General features: G+C 44.1%; 1 long non-coding RNA gene and 5 other non-coding genes across 6 annotated transcripts; 3 read left to right on the forward strand and 3 right to left on the reverse strand.

The window, feature by feature from the left end:
* Positions 1 to 3,209: 3,209 nt before the first annotated feature.
* Positions 3,210 to 3,291, reverse strand: TRNAL-UAG (transfer RNA leucine (anticodon UAG)). Its single transcript has one exon. It is a non-coding gene; the product is annotated as a tRNA-Leu (tRNA).
* Positions 3,292 to 13,130: 9,839 nt separating this feature from the next.
* TRNAT-UGU (transfer RNA threonine (anticodon UGU)) lies at positions 13,131 to 13,203 on the forward strand. The gene has a single exon. It is a non-coding gene; the product is annotated as a tRNA-Thr (tRNA).
* Positions 13,204 to 13,293: 90 nt separating this feature from the next.
* LOC129620494 (uncharacterized) lies at positions 13,294 to 16,393 on the reverse strand. Its single transcript, XR_008698549.1, has 3 exons — positions 16,055 to 16,393; positions 13,750 to 15,249; positions 13,294 to 13,413 (listed from the first exon to the last, which is right to left on the reverse strand). It is a non-coding gene; the product is annotated as an uncharacterized LOC129620494 (long non-coding RNA).
* Positions 13,543 to 13,614, forward strand: TRNAP-AGG (transfer RNA proline (anticodon AGG)). Its single transcript has one exon. It is a non-coding gene; the product is annotated as a tRNA-Pro (tRNA).
* On the reverse strand, positions 15,337 to 15,418 carry TRNAL-AAG (transfer RNA leucine (anticodon AAG)). Its single transcript has one exon. It is a non-coding gene; the product is annotated as a tRNA-Leu (tRNA).
* On the forward strand, positions 16,308 to 16,379 carry TRNAP-AGG (transfer RNA proline (anticodon AGG)). Its single transcript has one exon. It is a non-coding gene; the product is annotated as a tRNA-Pro (tRNA).
* Positions 16,394 to 19,198: the final 2,805 nt, after the last annotated feature.

Below are 19,198 nucleotides of genomic sequence, written 5' to 3' on the forward strand. Positions count from 1 at the left end.
ACTTCCTCGGACTCAGCCTCTGTGTCCTTCTGCCCCAGGCTACTCCAGAATTCAGTCTACCGTAGATTCAACTCTCTGGAGATTTCTTAACCTCCAGTTTAAGCCCGAACTTCAAATACAAAGAAGCTAGGCCACTCACTGGCTGTTACTACATGCTCAGTAGTCGACACTTTGTAGCACTAGACGTCGTTTTTGGTAGCTCAGCTGGCAGAGCGGAGGACTGTATCGGTGATTAAGCTTCTGTCATTCTTAGATCTCTGGTTCGGTTCCGCCAAGAGGAGATGTTTAGTCTTTCGTTGCAGTCTCCTATTCCACTAGGTTTTATCTCCTAAATCAATAACTGTGGAATGTTTAATTTGATTTTCAGGCAACAAAAGAACAACTTTTTGCAGACCATAAAACTTAATGTTATGTGTCCTCTCTGTGATCATGCATTATAGGTGATTCGGTTTACTGAGGAGATATGAAATAACGGTTGGAGAAGGAAATGGCAACCCACCCCAGTATTCTTGCCTAGAGAATTCCGTGGACAGAGGAGCCTGGTGGGCTGCTGTCCATGGGGTCGCACAGAGTCGGACACGACTGAAGCGATTTAGCAGCAGCAGCATGAAATAACGGTACCCTTTTTAGATTTGAATGGTATCTCCTAATACTGAATACCAGCTAGTCTTAACTGAATATTGGGTAATATCCCTCAACCCCTTCCCCCATCCCTACAATTTTCCCTTACCATGAATAATTTATAATAAGCAATTCAGAGTTTAAAGAGAAATACTGTAGAAATATCTGTCCTTTAAAAGAGTGTGAACAAACAGTGTAGATAATAAGCAATGCAAAAAAGCAAAATATGCATATGGGAATATTCTTTCAATAATAAGAAATAAATACTAATTCAAACTAGGGGGTTTTGTTTCACCACCAAATTACAGTGTTTACTGTTTAGTACTGGCCAGGATACAGTGACAAAGACTTTCTCATAAAATTGTCACTACTTTCTGGAGTAGTACAGTTGGGCGTTATAAATCAGGAATCTTAAAAAGACATTTTTTTTTTTTTTTAAGCAGACATCGTGTTTCATCAAGTATTCTTTTCCTACTCCTAGAAATGTATCATTCATTTTTGGAAAAAAAAAAGAAATACGGCAAAAGATGTTTATCTGTGGGTAAATTGTGTTCTGTATATAAGTATTTTTTTTAATATGCTACATATATAAAGGACATTTTTTAAAAACCAGAGCTTTAACCTTACAAATGATGTTTAAAAATACACCATGCCACAGTGGGAGACATTTTGACAGTTTCTTACAAAACTAAATATATTCTTTCCATACAATCCAGCAATCACATTCTTAGGTACTTACTCAAATGAGTTGAAAACTGATGTCCACACAAAAACCTGTCCATGAATATTTATAGCAGCTTTATATGTGTATCATCTTCAAAACTGGGAAACAGTAAAGATGTCCTTCAATAAGTAAATAAACAAAACTGTGGCACATCCATACAATGGCATATTATTCAGCACCAGAAAGAAATGAGATAGCAAACCATGAAATGGTATGGAAGGACTTCAAATGTGTATAAGTGAAAGAAGCCAATCTGAAAACACTACATACTGTATGATTTCAAATACTCAGCTGGAGAAGGAAATGTCAACCCACTCCAATATTCATGCCTGGAGAATCCCATGGACGGAGGAGCCTGGTGGGCTACAGTCCACGGGGGTCACAAACAATCCAACATGACTTAGTGACTAAACAACAACAACGACAAATACTCAACATTCTGGAAAATGCAAAACTATGGAGATGATAAAAGGGTCAGCGGGTGTCAGGTTATAGGGGAGGGAGGGATGCATTGGGGAAGCCCTGAGGATTTTTAAGGCAGTGAAGTTATTCTGTATGATACTTTAATGATGGTGGATATATATCACTGTACATTTTGTCAAAACCCATAGAATGTGCAACACCAAGAGTAAACCGTAGTGTAAATTAAAGATTTTAGAGGATTTTTTCCCCTCTTAACAAAGCACAAAAATATGATCATTGTGTGTGTGTGTCTGTGTGAAGAATATAGGTGTCAAGATTTTTCTTAGTGAAAGGTGGATAGAAAGGAAAGGCACTGATCTGGAGGAGTCATCGAAGTGAAACAGGAGATGACCTGTGAGGACACAGAAGATAATTTTGATTGAGAAGAGGGAATGACATAAAAAGGAAGGCAGAATCAATGTGTCACCAAAAATCCCAAGACCTTGGTTCCTGTGCAGAATCCTCATTGTCTGCTCTGTACCTTTCATTCCTCACGGGGCTGCAGGGAAATACTGTACCTCTTTGAGAGAGCTGTACAGTCTGTGGGATAACAGGGGCTGAAACGGCTGAGAAGGGCAATGGGACAACCATTTTGATAGGGCACCACTAAACAGACCCTGAGTGTATCCCTTCCTCTTTCCTACACTGAGTTAGGTTCTCAACAGGCTTTGCAACTGGGTGATTCAGAGACTGGGACAGTCTCCAAGGTAAGTGAATTCGCTTAGAAGGGGCAAAGCAGTGGCTAAACCAACATTCACAGAACACTCCATTGGGCTTGACACCCAGAGTCAGCCAAAAATCAGCTTTTAAGAGTTTTCGAATCACAAAGCCACCTGCAAAGTCAAATTCAGAAGAACCATTTACCTGCCCTGCCCCAACCCTTAAGGCAATAATGCCTGAGTGAGATCTGGAAGCCTGGAAGGAAATGGCTTTCTGCATGGATGCATTCATTCCTCATCTTCAGTTACAAGAGTAATGTGATTAAAACCAAATCAAGTCTGTGCTGGTTATTTCCAGAGCACAGAGCTGCAGCTCTGAAACCAGTGTTGGCTCCCAAACCAAGGCTGATGGGGGCTATGGGGCAATATCTAGAAAGTCTTTCCTACCAGATGGTGCCTAAACCAGGTCATGAGAATGATTCAATGTGAGCGTGGATTTTGTAAGAGGAGGACAGAAAGAATTCCCCCTTGTGAGAATGCAAAAGCTTAGATATAAGCAAAGTGAGATGCAAACAACTAGTTTGAGCACGAGATGTTGAGAAGAAACCGAGCTAACCTGGTTCGAAGTAAGTATTTCAGAGCAGGATCGAAAGGTTTCCTGGAAATTCTTGCAAGAGAGAGAGGTTTTCATGGATTCAGCTTGAATTATACTACTAATTTACAGCTCTGCGAAAACACACCATTGGCAGTGGTGGGATTCGAACCCACGCCCCCGAAGAGACTGGAGCCTAAATCCAGCGCCTTAGACCGCTCGGCCACACTACCACAGGTGGCGCAAATACCTCATCCCTGAGCTGTTTACTACAGTACGCGTGCTCATAATTTTGAATTTTCTTGAGTTAGTGGAATTTCTCTCAGTGTTTTCACTTATCCCTAAAGGACCTGAGCAAACTCGGAGAGAGGAGAAATCATTGTATTCTCACAGGCCTGAGAAGTGAACTAGAAAGTTGTCAATGATTATTAGCGCAAATTTCCTTGAAAGACCTTTTCTTTAACCGAGGCAATTCCACGCAGAAAGGAGGGGGGAAAATCTCACTGGCGACTTATTTCAAGTGATTTCAGAAGACTAAGAAACTCCCATCTGTGGGGTCGTTGGTCTATGGCTGTGAAACACAGAGAGAATGAGGTCGGAGATCAGATCAAGCAAGAGGTTCGCTTCCGTTGACAGATCTGGCAAGCCTGTCGCCGATAGACAGGAAAATCGTTGGTCGCATTCCCTGCAGGTTCGGTCAGAGAGAGAAACTGGTCTACTTTTCCTGAAAGTAGCGCTCTGGGGTAGACCCACGCACACGCGCACTGCTATAGCCTCTGAACAATTTCCCTTACAGAGGGACCAGGGTGACCCCCAGAGGGTGGTTACATCCAACAACTTTCCCACACCGGGGAGGGGTGTGTCCGAGTTTCCATGGGTTCCGGAGCCGCTAAGCTTCAGATCATTTCTTTCGAATGGAGTAGAGGGAAGGCAATGGCAACCCACTCCAGTACTCTTGCCTGGAAAATCCCATGGACGGAGGAGCCTGGTAGGCTGCAGTCCATGGGGTCGCTAAGAGTCGGACACGACTGAGCGACTTCACTTTCACTTTTCACTTTCATGCATTGGAGAAGGCAATGGCAACCCACTCCAATGTTCTTGCCTGGAGAATCCCCCTCACCAGGGGAGCCTGGTGAGCTGCCGTCTATGGGGTCGCACAGAGTCGGACACGAACTGAGGCGACTTAGCAGCAGCAGCAGCAGCAGCAGCAGAGGGAAAGGAAAAGTTTCAGAAGTGCTCCCAGCCAGGGATCTTCAGCGCCCAAGTGGAATCGCATACCAGTCAATCTGTGCTCCGCTGTAAACCCTGGATTACAAGTCACTTTATTCATAAATTGCTCTTTCCGATTGGCCATTTCTGGGTCTCTGGATGCAGAAACTTCTAGGAGTCTCATTAAAGTTTCCTAACTTTCTCTTACTCCCCTCCTCCATCACTCCAAAAAACCACACCCTGCTCTTGCCTGCCCTTGCCTGCCCTTGCCCCAGAGCTCTCCGAGGTCCTTTCCCGGCGGCCTGAGGGTTCGGGGTCAGGGTCAGGAGTGCTTCTCTGTATTTTCTTGGGACGAAGGTCTTGCTGGTTCCCATCTTCGATTCAGGAAGCTGGGTGGGGTGGGGAGCGAGGAACACAAAAGAACTTCTAAAAAAGCTGATTGGAAATAGGGCTCAGGGAGCACCGGATGAACGTAGAACCAAGACGGGGAAGCAGGAGATGGGGAAAGCTGGGGCCACTTTAGGAAGAGTTCAAGGCCAGAGGCGGGCTCTTCTCGCACTCCCCATCAGCTCCCTACTGCCGCCAATCCCGGTGCCCTCTGGGTCAAGTCCCCTCCACCCCCCACCTCATCTCACGCCTCTCCCACACCGGGTTAGATGCTTCCTGATCTTTTTCGCTCTCTGGTTTCCTCTCTCTGCTCCCAGTTGACAGGCAATCTGAGCTCCCATGGTGGAACTGGGTGTCAACCCGTGGGCTCCCATCTAGTTCTTTCTCTCCAGAAGGTACCAGAGTCACGAGTGTGGCCGTCTCTCGGAGATGGTCAGCAGCAAAGGCTAGCGAATCTAGCGGAAGGTGTGGCTTCTATGCCCCACATCACTGGAGATGGAGGAGCTCAAGTACCTGTCTCTAGCTCCTTTGGCTGAAGTGGACAACTTACAAGAAACTTCAGTTTGTGTTTCCACGCTTTTTAAGGACCCTCAGAAAAAAAGTGTGTGTGAGCATATTGCCTTGAGCAGTGCACGCTTCCTTGCAACAGGTCATAAGCAGTGGGAAGACTGATGCTAATCTCAAATTGTAGAGAACCTAGAGATCGTGTGCAATAAACTGTGCATAAGACTAGGAAGCACCAGTTTGAAAGACAGAAAAGGCCTGGGGTTCTTTACTACCTGAAAGGATGTAGGGATGGATGGGAGGAGAGAGAACAAGTGTTGAACCTATTTATCAAACTCTTTTGTCTAGTAGTGAACCAGGTGAGAAACTCAGGGTCTATGGATTGGTCCTGGGAAATCTCACATTGAGGCTTTTGATTGGAAGATTAAGTGAGATCATATTTAAGTCTCAGTGCTAATTTGGTAAACATACACATTTAAATAAACCACTGCTTCTGTAAATGTTTTGACTTCTTTTTAAAAATATGGATTCCAAAAAAAGTACAGAGATTCTGGTAAGATGGAAGTGACCTGAACCCTTGATTATTTATTTATTTTTAGTTCTCGGTCAGGGCAGTGAAAGGAACCAGCTGACAAGAAAGCACTTGATCGTTATAGCAGAGGTCCCCTTGATTCTAAGGGACTGCATGTTCAGGCTCCACAAATTGACAAGCTTCAAAGCATTTTCTTATCAGGACAAAGTACCACAGTCTCACATGCCATTCTGAATTTCCTTTACGAACCAGTGTGCACGGCCTTCCCTATTCAATCACCTGTTATCGCTCAAGCACTCATTGTCTGCCTTAAACTCACAGGATTCTTCAATGGGGGAAGTATTTTGATCTGTTCCTCACGGAAGTGGATCATCTGTTAGACTGATAGAGACCTGAAGTCAGAAGTCTTAGCTTTCCTAGTGGAATGCCAGCCTTGCCAGATACTTAATTGACAAGTATCTGAAGCCCTTTGGAAAGATGCCTGATAGAGATAAGTGTGATGTTTGTCTGGCACATGCCTATTCTCTCAGTTTTCAGTGTTGGATACTAGTATTTTAAGCTGTAACATTCTGCAACATTACAGGAGAATTTAACCTTGGATTTCCTGCTATCCATACCTGTCAATAGTCTAAATGATGAAAATTTATACACAAGTGGGAAATTTACTTTAAGGTCTTGATGCTCAAAGTATAGTCTAAGAACTAGCAGCATCAGAATCTCCTGGTAATTTATTCAGATCAGATCAGATCAGATCAGTCGCTCAGTCGTGTCCGACTCTTTGTGACCCCATGAATCGCAGCACGCCAGGCCTCCCTGTCCATCACCAACTCCCGGAGTTCACTCAGACTCACGTCCATTGAGTCAGCCATGCCATCCAGCCATCTCATCCTCTGTCGTCCCCTTCTCCTCCTGCCCCCAATCCCTCCTAGCATCAGAGTCTTTTCCAATGATCAACTCTTCGCATGAGGTAGCCAAAGTACTGGAGTTTCAGCTTTAGCATCATTCCTTCCAAAGAAATCCCAGGGCTGATCTCCTTCAGAATGGACTGGTTGGATCTCCTTGCAGTCCAAGGGACTCTCAAGAGTCTTCTCCAACACCACAGTTCAAAAGCATCAATTCTTCGGCGCTCAGCCTTCTTCACAGTCCAACTCTCACATCCATACATGACCACTGGAAAAACCATAGCCTTGACTAGACGAAACTTTGTTGGCAAAGTAATGTCTCTGCTTTTGAATATGCTATCTAGGTCGGTCATAACTTTCCTTCCAAGGAGTAAGCGTCTTTTAATTTCATGGCTGCAGTCACCATCTATAGTGATTTTGGAGCCCAGAAAAATAAAGTCTGACACTGTTTCCACTGTTTCCCCATCTATTTCCCGTGAAGTGGTGGGACCGGATGCCATGATCTTTGTTTTCTGAATGTTGAGCTTTAAGCCAACTTTTTCACTCTCCACTTTCACTTTCATTAAGAGGCTTTTGAGTTCCTCTTCACTTTCTGCCATAAGGGTGGTGTCATCTGCATATCTGAGGTTATTGATATTTCTCCTGGCAATCTTGATTCCAGCTTGTGTTTCTTCCAGTCCAGCGTTTCTCATGATGTACTCAGCATATAAGTTAAATAAACAGGGTGACAATATACAGCCTTGACGAACTCCTTTTCCTATTTGGATCCAGTCTGTTGTTCCGTGTCCAGTTCTAACTGTTGCTTCCTGACCTGCATACAAATTTCTCAAGAGGCAGATCAGGTGGTCTGGTATTCCCATCTCTTGAAGAATTTTCCACAGTTTATTGTGATCCACACAGTCAAAGGCTTTGGCATAGTCAATAAAGCAGAAATACATGTTTTTCTGGAACTCTCTTGCTTTTTCTATGATCCAGCAGATGTTGGCAATTTGATTTCTGGTTCCTCTGCCTTTTCTAAAGCCAGCTTGACCATCAGGAAGTTCATGGTTCACATATTGCTGAAGCCTGGCTTGGAGAATTTTGAGCATTACTTTACTAGTGTGTGAGATGAGTGCAATTGTGCGGTAGTTTGAGCATTCTTTGGCATTGCCTTTCTTTGGGATTGGAATGAAAACTGACCTTTTCCAGTCCTGTGGCCACTGCTGAGTTTTCCAAATTTGCTGGCATATTGAGTGCAGCACTTTCACAGCATCATCTTTCAGGATTTGGAATAGCTCCACTGGAATTCCATCACCTCCACTAGCCTTGTTCGTAGTGATGCTTTCTAAGGCCCACTTGACTTCACATTCCAGGATGTCTGGCTCTAGGTCAGTGATCATACCATCATGATTATCTGGGTCATGAAGATCTTTTTGTACAGTTCTTCTGTGTATTCTTGCCATCTCTTCTTAATATCTTCTGCTTCTGTTAGGTCCATACCATTTCTGTCTTTTATCGAGCTCATCTTTGCATGAAATGTTCCTTTGGTATCTCTGATTTTCTTGAAGAGATCCCTAGTCTTTCCCATTCTGTCGTTTTCCTCTATTTCTTTGCATTGATTGCTGAGGAAGGCTTTCTTATCTCTTCTTGCTATTCTTTGGAACTCTGCATTCAGATGTTTATATCTTTCCTTTTCTCCTTTGCTTTTCACTTCTCTTCTTTTCACAGCTATTTGTAAGGCCTCCCCAGACAACCATTTTGCTTTTTTGCATTTCTTTTCTATGGGAATGGTCTTGATCCCTGTCTCCTGTACAATGTCACGAACCTCAGTCCATAGTTCATCAGGCACTCTATCTATCAGATCTAGGCCCTTAAATCTATTTCTCACTTCCACTGTATAATCATAAGGGATTTGATTTAGGTCATACCTGAATGGTCTAGTGGTTTCCCCTACTTTCTTCAATTTAAGTCTGAATTTGGCAATAAGGAGTTCATGGTCTGAGCCACAGTCAGCTCCTGGTCTTGTTTTTGCTTACAGTATAGAGCTTCTCCATCTTTGGCTGCAAAGAATATAGTCAATCTGATTTCGGTGTTGACCATCTGGTGATGTCCATGTATAGTCTTCTCTTGTGTTGTTGGAAGAAGGTGTTTTTTATGACCAGTGCATTTTCTTGGCAAAACTCTATTAGCCTTTGCCCTGCTTCATTCCATATTCCAAGGCCAAATTTGCCTGTTACTCCAGGTGTTTCTTGACTTCCTACTTTTGCATTCCAGTCCCCTATAATGAAAAGGACATCTTTTTTGGGTGTTAGTTCTAAAAGGTCTTGTAGGTCTTCATAGAACCGTTCAACGTCAGCTTCTTCAGCGTTACTGGTTGGGGCATAGACTTGGATTACCGTGATATTGAATGGTTTGCCTTGGAAACAAACAGAGATCATTCTGTCATTTTTGAGATTGCATCCAAGTACTGCATTTTGGACTCTTTTGTTGACCATGATGGCCACTCCATTTCTTCTGAGGGATTCCTGCCCGCAGTAGTAGATATAATGGTCATCTGAGTTAAAGTCACCCATTCCATTCCATTTCAGTTCACTGATTCCTAGAATGTCGACATTCACTCTTGCCATGTCTTGTTTGACCACTTCCAATTTGCCTTGATTCATGGAATGCACAATCTCAGGCCCATGAATTGGAATCCTAATAAATTCCTCCAAAGTTAGACAGTTGTTACAAGTACTCTATTTTCCAATCTATGCTTCAACTGTTCTATTCTCTATTTAGGGTCCGTCCAGTCAAGGCTATGGTTTTTCCAGTGGTCATGTATGGATGTGAGAGTTGGACTGTGAAGAAGGCTGAGCACTGAAGAATTGATGCTTTTGAACTGTGGTGTTGGAGAAGACTCTTGAGAGTCCCTTGGACTGCAAGGAGATCCAACCAGTCCATTCTGAAGGAGATCAGCCCTGGGATTTCTTTGGAAGGAATGATGCTAAAGCCAAAACTCCAGTACTTTGGCCACCTCATGCGAAGAGTTGACTCATTGGAAGAGACTGATGCTGGGAGGGATTGGGGGCAGGAAGAGAAGGGGACGACAGAGGATGAGATGGCTGGATGGCATGGCTGACTCGATGGACGTGAGTCTGAGTGAACTCCGGGAGTTGGTGATGGACAGGGAGGCCTGGCATGCTGCGATTCATGGGGTCGCAAAGAGTCGGACATGACTGAGCGACTGAACTGAACTGAAAGTTCCCACCAGACTTGCACTACATTGCAATGTAAGTTTCTCACACTAGCTCCAGCAGACAGCCATCCAGTTACTGGCTTGGCTCCCATCTGCATGTGCTATAAAAATCTCACTAAAATTTTTTTATGACCCCATGGACTGTAGCCCACCAAGCTCCTATGCTCATAGAATTCTCCAAACAAGAATACCGGAGTGGGTAGCCATTCTCTTCTCCAGGAGATCAAACCCTGGTCTCCTGCACTGCAGGCAGATCCTTTACCATCTGAGCCACCAGGAAAGCCCACAAAAATCTTACTAAAAATTAAATACTGGTAAATAATATGTTCCTTTTGATGGATGTATCAGATAGTCTTTTCAGCGTTTAATGAGCCCCTACTTAAACATTTAGTAGCTTTTTCATGGTCTCATGTGTTTAGTACATTGACCATCAGAGTAATACAAAATACTGTGATGTATTTATACTTACAACTTTTCTAAAATAACTATTTGAGGAAAAAGGAGAGAAGGGAAAGGGAAATCTTTCCCCTTATTTTCAATAGGAAGAATTAGGCCTCTTATTTTAAATTTGTATTTGTCTTTATAATGTTTACTGAAGTTTATGGAAGAAGTGGGACAAAAGGGAACAATCTCAGCAGGTTGATTGCCTCGGCAAGCTTCAGGTGAAAAGAAATGTAACCCTGAACATGCTCAGCCAAAGGGAAAGAGGAAATTTATGAGACATTCTTTTTTCTTTGTTTCTATTCATCCTGCTGGTAGCAATAATCTCCTTCTCCTCCACCCCACCCCCCGCCCCCCGCCCCAAACTCAGTCACTACAAAATATTGTAATAGTCTGGCTACTTTGGGTTTTGGGAAGATCCCCTGGAGGAAGGCATGGCAACCCATTCCAGTATTCTTGCCTGGAGAATCCCATGGACAGAGCAGCTGGGTGGGATACAGTCTATAGGGTTGCAAAGAGTCAAACACAACTGAAGAGACTTGGCACGCATGCTTTGGGCTTAAGAAGATAAAATCTGATGTACACTTGATTTTCTTCTTTGATTTCTCTACTACCTGTCCAGCTTCTGACTCCAGTTCCAGAGTATCCAAGTACTCAGAGGGCAGCTTCTTGATGAACACACAAGAGTAATTATAATGGATTTAGGCACTTAGGATTAGGTAATGGGGAACACGAACCAAGAAGCACTGTGAAACTGAGAACCAAACTTCTTTTGGTTCTTCAAGGTACATTACAACCGACCCTACATCCACCAAATAAATCTGTGCTCTCCATTTGGTCAGGTTACAGGAGGTGAAGAAAATAAATAAGATTATTATCCCTGCTGTAGCAAGCTTGTAGTTGAGTGAAAGAAGATGTTTTTTGTAATACATACAATATAAATCTAGAAGAATGAATACTCATGTACGCACCACCATTAGGTGGTAACACGAGTAGTAACTGATACGCCAGAGTGAGTGCAGCCTCAATTTCCCAAGGGTCAGAGGTCTAGGGAAACCAAAGAAAATAAATTTAAGAAAGCATAAGTTGAGGATAGTACAACTTTTTTTTTTTGGCTAAAATTTTGCAAAGCCTTGTTCCTTGATATTCTAGATAAATAATCTATGTACTTTAGAAACCAGTCTGTCTATCTATCCATAGATATACTTGGATGCTGCTAAGATGAATAATTGATTGGATTCTCTTAATTGTGCCTACTTTTCTATATAAATTCTTGACATTTTAAGGTACTTTAGGGTCGGTGAACCTGAAAATGCAGGGTCTTCAGCCAAGGAGATCAAGGAAGTCTCTTTTGTGGGAGAAAAAAAAAGCTCCTTGAATGGCACACAATGCATTTTCATGCAAATAGATAAAATGATCTTATTTGACCTCATTTTTTCTGCTTGGCCACTTAGAAATTTAGTTTTGTCTACAGCCTAGACAATCTATTCTGGAAAATTATTTGGTTCCTTAGAGTATTAAAAAGCTGTGAGGTAGTGTTCCTGACAAAAATATATAGGCCGAATCCAGTTGGAGTATTGAATCCACTCCAGTATTCTTGCCTGGAGAATCCCACGGACAGAGGAGCTTGGTGGGCTACAGTCCATGGCATTGAAAAGAGTTGGACACGACTGGAACGACTTAGCATGCAGAATGTGAGACTTATGAGAGAGCTGCTATGAAAAAAGAAAGGCTGAAAGCAGCAGAATTTTCAAATCGAAAGAGACTAAAGAAACATTAAAACTAAACGCAGCGAGAAACATTGTTTGAATCTAGTTTAAAAAAAAAAATTGGAGGGAGCCAGTTGGGGAAATTTGAAAATATGGACTATTAAATTACAGAGTTGTTATAAATGTTGTTAGGTCTAATATGGTACTGAAGTTATGCTTTTATTCTTAGTTCTTATTTTTAGGAGATGTCTGCTAAGTATTTAGGTATGGAATTTAAAGTTTACAGTAACTTTCAGATTTCTTGCAAACTTAATGATCTTGGGCAAATGACATTAAAAATTAGTGAGTATACGAGCAGGCCTATCGTGAGAGAATCTAAACCTTACTAAATAAAAGTGGTTCACTTCTTGGGCTTGCATGAATCAGTACCCCCCCCCCCCCCCCCCCGCAATGTTCTAGTCTATGGCTATATTTGCAGTCAGAAATAAGTACAAGATTTTTTGTAGTTAAATACAATTTTAGTTCCTGTTTACTAGCTTAGAAAAACAGGATCTCTAAAGAGTGAAAACAAAATCCTTTTTTAAAAATTGTATTATTCATATCAAGGATACATGCAAATCTGTATGTCTTTAAGGAAAGATTAGAATTGTCCTCTCTAGCACCTCTTTTCCCTACTTGCTCCTAACCCTGGACCTTTGAGAGGAAATAATTCCAACATACAAACAAGAGTTAGGGGCTCTGGGATTCAGAAAAGACAAAAAACCGCGTGGTAAACCTCTTCTCACCTTCTCTGTGGATTTCACCACCATATAAGGAAAGGGAATGTACCATAACCTCCCTGCCTATCGGATACCCTCTGTATGCGCCTTTTTATTCTCAGGTGGGTCTCTCGAGTGCCCAGGTATCTGGAGTTCTGTCATATGCATCCTTTCTGGGCAGCAGAGGAACAGAAGGCAATGTCTCAGCTGATTATCAAGGTAAGGGACTAGAAGACAAGTCTAGTAGTGACTTTGCTCAAAGCAGAGTCTTTTCGAGTGGTTGACAGGACACAGAAAGTTTTCAGTTTTGCAGCATACCTTGGATTTTTACTTGGGTCAAAATCCCATTTAACACAATAAACTTACTGAAAACACCTATAACAGGGAAGATAAAGAGGCAGCGTACAGGCAAGGGCTCCATAGCTCAGGGGTTAGAGCACTGGTCTTGTAAACCAGGGGTCGCGAGTTCAAATCTCGCTGGGGCCTACCAGTCGCTTTTTTTCCGCCTCCTACGCATTAAAGCAGTGGCTGCAAGACAAGGGTACCAATGCAGCTGTTCAGGCAGATCTCCCCTGTCTTCGGCAGCGCGTGATAAGACTTTCAGGCCAAGTGGACGTAGTTCCCCTGCTGCTGTCCTGGTCTGGATCCACGATCACAGCTGATAGATCTTTCTCCGCTGCGTCAGGCACGCGCTCGCTGGGGAAACAGACACGCATTTCTGCCGGTAGAAGGCACTCAAACTCGTATTTCTTTGAGAAACGCCTAGTGACGTGGCCTAGTGACGTGCCTGAGCCTTGAGGCGGAAATAAAAATCCATCTTGCCGTGGCTCGTTGGTCTAGGGGTATGATTCTCGCTTAGGGTGCGAGAGGTCCCGGGTTCAAATCCCGGACGAGCCCGTCTTTGTTTGCTTCTGGCAATGTATTTAAACTATTGTTTGCTTCTGGCAATTTATTTAAACTATACGGGCTATCGCATTTTGTTCTCCCTACTCTGCTTTGAAGGGAGAAGGCAAAGGCACCCCACTCCAGTACTCTTGCCTGGAAAAATCCCAAGCGGAGGAACCTGGAAGGCTGCAGTCCACGGGGTCGCTGAGGGTCGGACACGACTTAGCGACTTCACTTTCACTTTTCACTTTCATGCACTGGAGAAGGAAATGGCAACCCACTCCAGTGTTCTTGCCTGGAGAATCCCAGAGACGGGAGAGCCTTGTGGGCTCCTGTCTACGGGGTCGCACAGAGTCGGACACGACTGACGTGCCTTAGCAGCACTCTGCTTTGAAAAGTTGCGGCAGAGGACCCCTAGGGATGAGAAATGGTAAAGTTACGGAGAGCTATGAGTTGTTTTTGAATTCTGTCTGATGATGCGATTCCCCACCCTCCTGGTTGGCAGGCTGACGTGGCAGCTCTGAGAGCCTGTCTCTAGACCTCGCAGTGCATCTGCTGTGAAATGGAAATTGTTGTACGTTCCCTTTTCTTGCCTAGCGCCAGGGATCCCGTTCAGTAAAATAAAACAGTGTATGGGAAACTGAAGAAGGAAAGGAGCAGGTTGCCCTGACTGGACGGACTCCATTTTTTAAAAAGAACAGGAACTCCATCTTACACTCTCGGCGAACTTTGGACTGCATACCTGGGGAGCCATAGAGATAAAATACCAACAGCCAAGCGGGCCTCCCTGGAGAATAAAAACCAGACCAGTCAGACCCCGTACCTAGACCTCCCGGAGCTAGAAAGAACGCAATGTCCACTATGTAATCTTAATAGTACTTATTGATGTGGACTAAACTCTATGTCCAGATAGCTTTAGAATGTAAATTTATGGCCGTAACCTGATTGTTTTCTTACTAACATTGTCCAGAGTGGACTTCAGAGAATTTGGAGATGTGGGCTTGGGCACATACACTTTGTATAAAAGGTTGTCACAAGTCGATAGGGGTCCTTGGCTAAGGAGGAAACTCTGCCTGGGACCCGCCGTGTAATAAACTGCACTCCACTATCCAGGCTGTCCTGAGTGAGTTTGCTTCCCAGAGCGTTTGGCTGTAACAAAACTGCCTGGAAACTTCAAATAGTGCTAAATACAAACTGCTTTTCCCGCCCCTGAAGGAACGCGGGTCTGAAATGTACTAACATAATCACCATTTTAAGCGTGTGTGATATATTATCCTTTAAAAGAGTTTTTATGCAGTATCATATACTGTGGTGTCTTTTCTTCCTTATTTTTTCCTCTTTCTCCTACTCCACACTGCCTGTTAAAAAACAAGCAAGCAAACAAACAAAAACCAAAATTAAAAAAAAAATAAAACACTCATGTAGAATGACCTTATTACAATGATTGTTGTTAAGGCGCGAGTCGTGTCCGACTCTTTGTGACCCCGTGGACAGTAGTACGCCGGGTTTCCCTGTCCTTCACCGTCTCCCGGAGCTTGCATGATGCCATTCAACCTTCTCATCCTCCCTTCGATCTTTCCCAGCAACAGGGTCTTTTCCGATGAGCAGAAGCATGGGAAGTCACAAAACTGGGCAAGTCCAGATTGTCTATCAAGTATAAGGCAAGAAACTGTATTAAAGTGACAGGATTAGCGGAGTCAAAGATGTTTGAGCCGCATGGTTTCAAAAACCACCTGGCAGCGGTGGGATTCGAACCCACGCCCCCGAAGAGACTGGAGCCTTAATCCAGCGCCTTAGACCGCTCGGCCACGCTACCCACTGAGGGCAATATGCAAACATACTATATATGATCCTCTCTCCTCCCAGTCCCTCCACACCCAGTGGTTCATATATTTATCGTTTGTGGGAGGCTCTTCGTATTTCGCCCCCCCACCCTTTCTTCCTGATATGATTTGCTTTCTTTCTTCTTTGAAGCCACAGTGCTTGAGATTTATGGGAAGAGTCTCTTGAGAGGCTGGACAACCTTTGTTAGCTCTAACGGGTACCGAGCGCCTGCCTGGGCCCGGCACAGTCTGGTCGCCCGGGAGAGTCGGCCCTCCCGGGTCTTGGGGGTGCTTTCCGTGGAAGGCGCCACACGGCGAGAGCCTTCGGTCCTTGAGCTGCTGAGTCCTGCGGCTAGAAAGCGCCTGGATCTTCCTAGAGGAGACGAAGAAGCTCGCCAGGCGGTGAGTTCCATAGTTTATAAGGGAAAGCCAGAAAAGTCTCAGCCTGACCGAGCCCAGGAACCAGTCAGTAATGTGCCGAAGCCTGAAGAAGCCTCCCACTTGGGCCCCAGTGTCCAGCCCGCAGCGGACCGAAAACAGATGCTCTGTCAGCAACGCGGGTCCACTCCCCTCCCCAATATCACAGGATCACCCCTCGGCCTGTGACTGTCCCAAATGCAATTGCCTACCTTCGTTCCCGCAGCGTCTTTGGCTCACTCAGAAGCGAAAACATGCGGCGCAATTATTTTTTGTTGATCCTGAATTTTTTTCTCAAAAAAAATCTGTGAAATAGCAATCCGTAATGTGGACGAGAGTGCAGTGATTTATTCTTCCACTAGGTGTCACCCACGTCCATAGTTAGCAAAAGAAGATCTTACAACCAACTGTAGACGTGGCTGAAAGTTTCTTTACTGAAGTTTGAAAAAAGAGTATATATTGTGTGGCTCGTTGGTCTAGGGGTATGATTCTCGCTTAGGGTGCGAGAGGTCCCGGGTTCAAATCCCGGACGAGCCCTATTTTTTCCTTTCCTAGTCAGCTGTCTTTCCCTTGCCTGCCTCCCATAAAGCCTCTGATTTGTTGATGTTAAACACCATCACGTTAAACAAGCACCATGTGTAGCTTATTAGTACAGTAAGGAGCACCATTTTATACTCCACTACTGCAGATTTAAACATATCTTTAGACAAATATTCCTTGTTGTATTCTTAAATCATGAGGATAAATGCCAGATGTTATTAAGCATATTTCATATAAAATTTCTTCTACAAAATCATTATTTCTAAGGTCAAGTATCATTTCTCTTTTGTAGTTTCTTGTTATTAAACAGGAAGTGTTCCTTCACAACTTAGGGAGGTGGAAATTTTCCTACGCAGTAAGCCTGGGACCTCCACAGGTCAACAAGTGTGACCACGTGTCTTGTCACCGAAAGCCTGGACTCCCTCCCGCATTCATACCTAACATTCCAGAGCCCTTGGGTGTGTTAGCAGGGGCGTGGGAGTTTCTTGTGGAGTAGCATCCTGGGAAGGAACTTCTTGACAGGGGTACTCATACATGCCTGCAAATTAGCCTCAACCTGTAGATCTGTTTAATCATTCACTGGGGGTTCAACCCCAAACCAATGAAACCAAAGTCTTTGAGGATGGTCATTTTCATAACAGATCTTCAAATGTAATTAAGGTTGGCCTGGGAGTTACAGATGCTACCTCGGTGCTCTACAGGCCACACCTGGAGACCACGCCCAGTATCCCAGCAACTAGACATCCTGCATCCCATTCCACCTGCCTCAGAATCACCCTCTTCCAGCTGGTACTTCCTCTTCACTCCTTAAGTTTAGTTCTGAGTACAATCTTTTCTCTGGGATATGGGGTGGGAGGGGTGGTAACTCTCATCCTCTACACAAGGGCTAGACTCTCAGTTCATGACCTTCACCCTACTCGCTCCCTACCTGCTGGATATGCAGTGTTCACACCCCTTTATTTCAGTCAGATGCTCTCTGACTCACCTGATGAACAAGACCTAGAAACCATAAGTAATTTTTCAGTTCAGTCAGTTCAGTTCAGTCCAGTCGCTCAGTCGTGTCTGACTCTTTGAGATCCCATGAATTGCAGCATGCCAGGCCTCCCTGTCCATCACCAACTCCTGGAGTTCACTCAAACTCACATCCAAATTTTTACTTCACTCTTAGTTATTTTCCTGAGTACCTTCTAGTACCTCTTAAGACATTTGGAAGAACTGTAAAACAAATGATCTTGGAATCATTGTTTAGTGCTTTCTCTTGTAACCTACCTTCAGTCTTGTAACAAATAATATTGTCTGTACCTTTAGAATATTTCCAGAGTCTAAACATTTTTCACCACCTCCACCATCTCTGTACTTCAAGGCACCACCACCTCGCCCCTGCACTATTACAATAGCCCATCAGCAGGCCTCTCTGACTGGCCCTTGTGTATACTCTCAAGGCAGCATAGACGTCAACAAGAAGGACTCCATGGGGCCTTCCCAGAACATGCCTTCTCTCATATCCTCTGCCTTAACTCTTCTCTGAAGTACCTAGATAACAGTATTTGATGCATAGTATTTTCAGAGCTGTTTTAGAGATATGAAAACCCCCCACCAAATGGAAGATGTTAACTACTTGATGACCATGAACACATAGTCCCCGGCCGCTGGAGCCTAAGGACTGATACTGTTAACTCCTGTGACAGTGCCTGTTCCCTCACCATCAGCCAGTCAGAGAAATGTGCATGAGCTGATCACATACCCTGTGACCATTTCCCTCACCTGGCTTTTAAAAATGCTTTGTTTAGGAACTTCCCTCATGGTCCAGTAGTTAAGATTCCATGCTTTCACTCAGGGGACAAGGTTCAGTCCCTGGTCAGGGAACTAAGATCCCATATACTGCACTGTGCAGTCAAAAACAAAAATGCTTTCCTGAAACCCTTCGGGAGCTTAGACAATTTAGAGTATGAGCCACCTTGTCTCTTTCTGCTGCTGCTGCTGCTAAGTTGCTTCAGTCCTGTCTGACTCTGTGCGACCCCATAGACGGCAGCCCACCAGGCTCCCCTGTCCCTGGGACTCTCCAGGCAAGAACACTGGAGTGGGTTGCCATTTCCTTCTCCATGTCTCCTTCTATGGCCCTGCAATAAACTTTTCTATTGCTCCAAACTCCAACATTTCAGTTTGTTTCACCTCACGGTAAGTCAGGCACATGAACTTGTGTTAACAGAGAGAATAATCCTATTAAAACCTTTGTGGCTGTTCAGTTGCTATGTCATGTCTGCCTCTTTGTGACCCCATGGACTGCAGCAAGCCAGGCTCCTCTGTCCTCCACTATTGCCTGGAGTTTGCTCAAATTCATATCCATTGAGTTGGTGACGCTATTTAACCATCTCATCCCAATAGCATATTGGACGGGGCTCATCTTCTGCTGTCATATCTTTTTGGCTTTTCAAACTGTTCATGTGGATCTCCAGGCAAGAATACTGGAGTGGGTTGCCATTTCCTCCTCCAGTGGACCATGATTTGTTGAAACTCTTCACTATGACCCGTCCATCTTGGGTGGTCCTGCACAGCACGGTTCATAGCTTTATCAAGTTATGCAAGCCCCTTCACCATGACACGGCTGTGATCCATGAAGGGAATTAAAACCTAGGAGAGAGAAAATCATTGCTCTGCTTAAAATCCTCTGATACATCTCTGTTTCATTTCACATTTTATCAAACTCCTTGCCATGACTTCAAAAATCTGTACATGACTCTGCCATTCCTTAGACTCCTCTCACTTTTTTGACCTCATCTCTAATGTCTTGCCCATTGTCAGCTGTGTTCCAACTA

The sequence above is a fragment of the Bubalus kerabau genome, chromosome 10, assembly GCF_029407905.1.
Source record: "Bubalus kerabau isolate K-KA32 ecotype Philippines breed swamp buffalo chromosome 10, PCC_UOA_SB_1v2, whole genome shotgun sequence".
Lineage (NCBI taxonomy): Eukaryota > Metazoa > Chordata > Mammalia > Artiodactyla > Bovidae > Bubalus > Bubalus kerabau.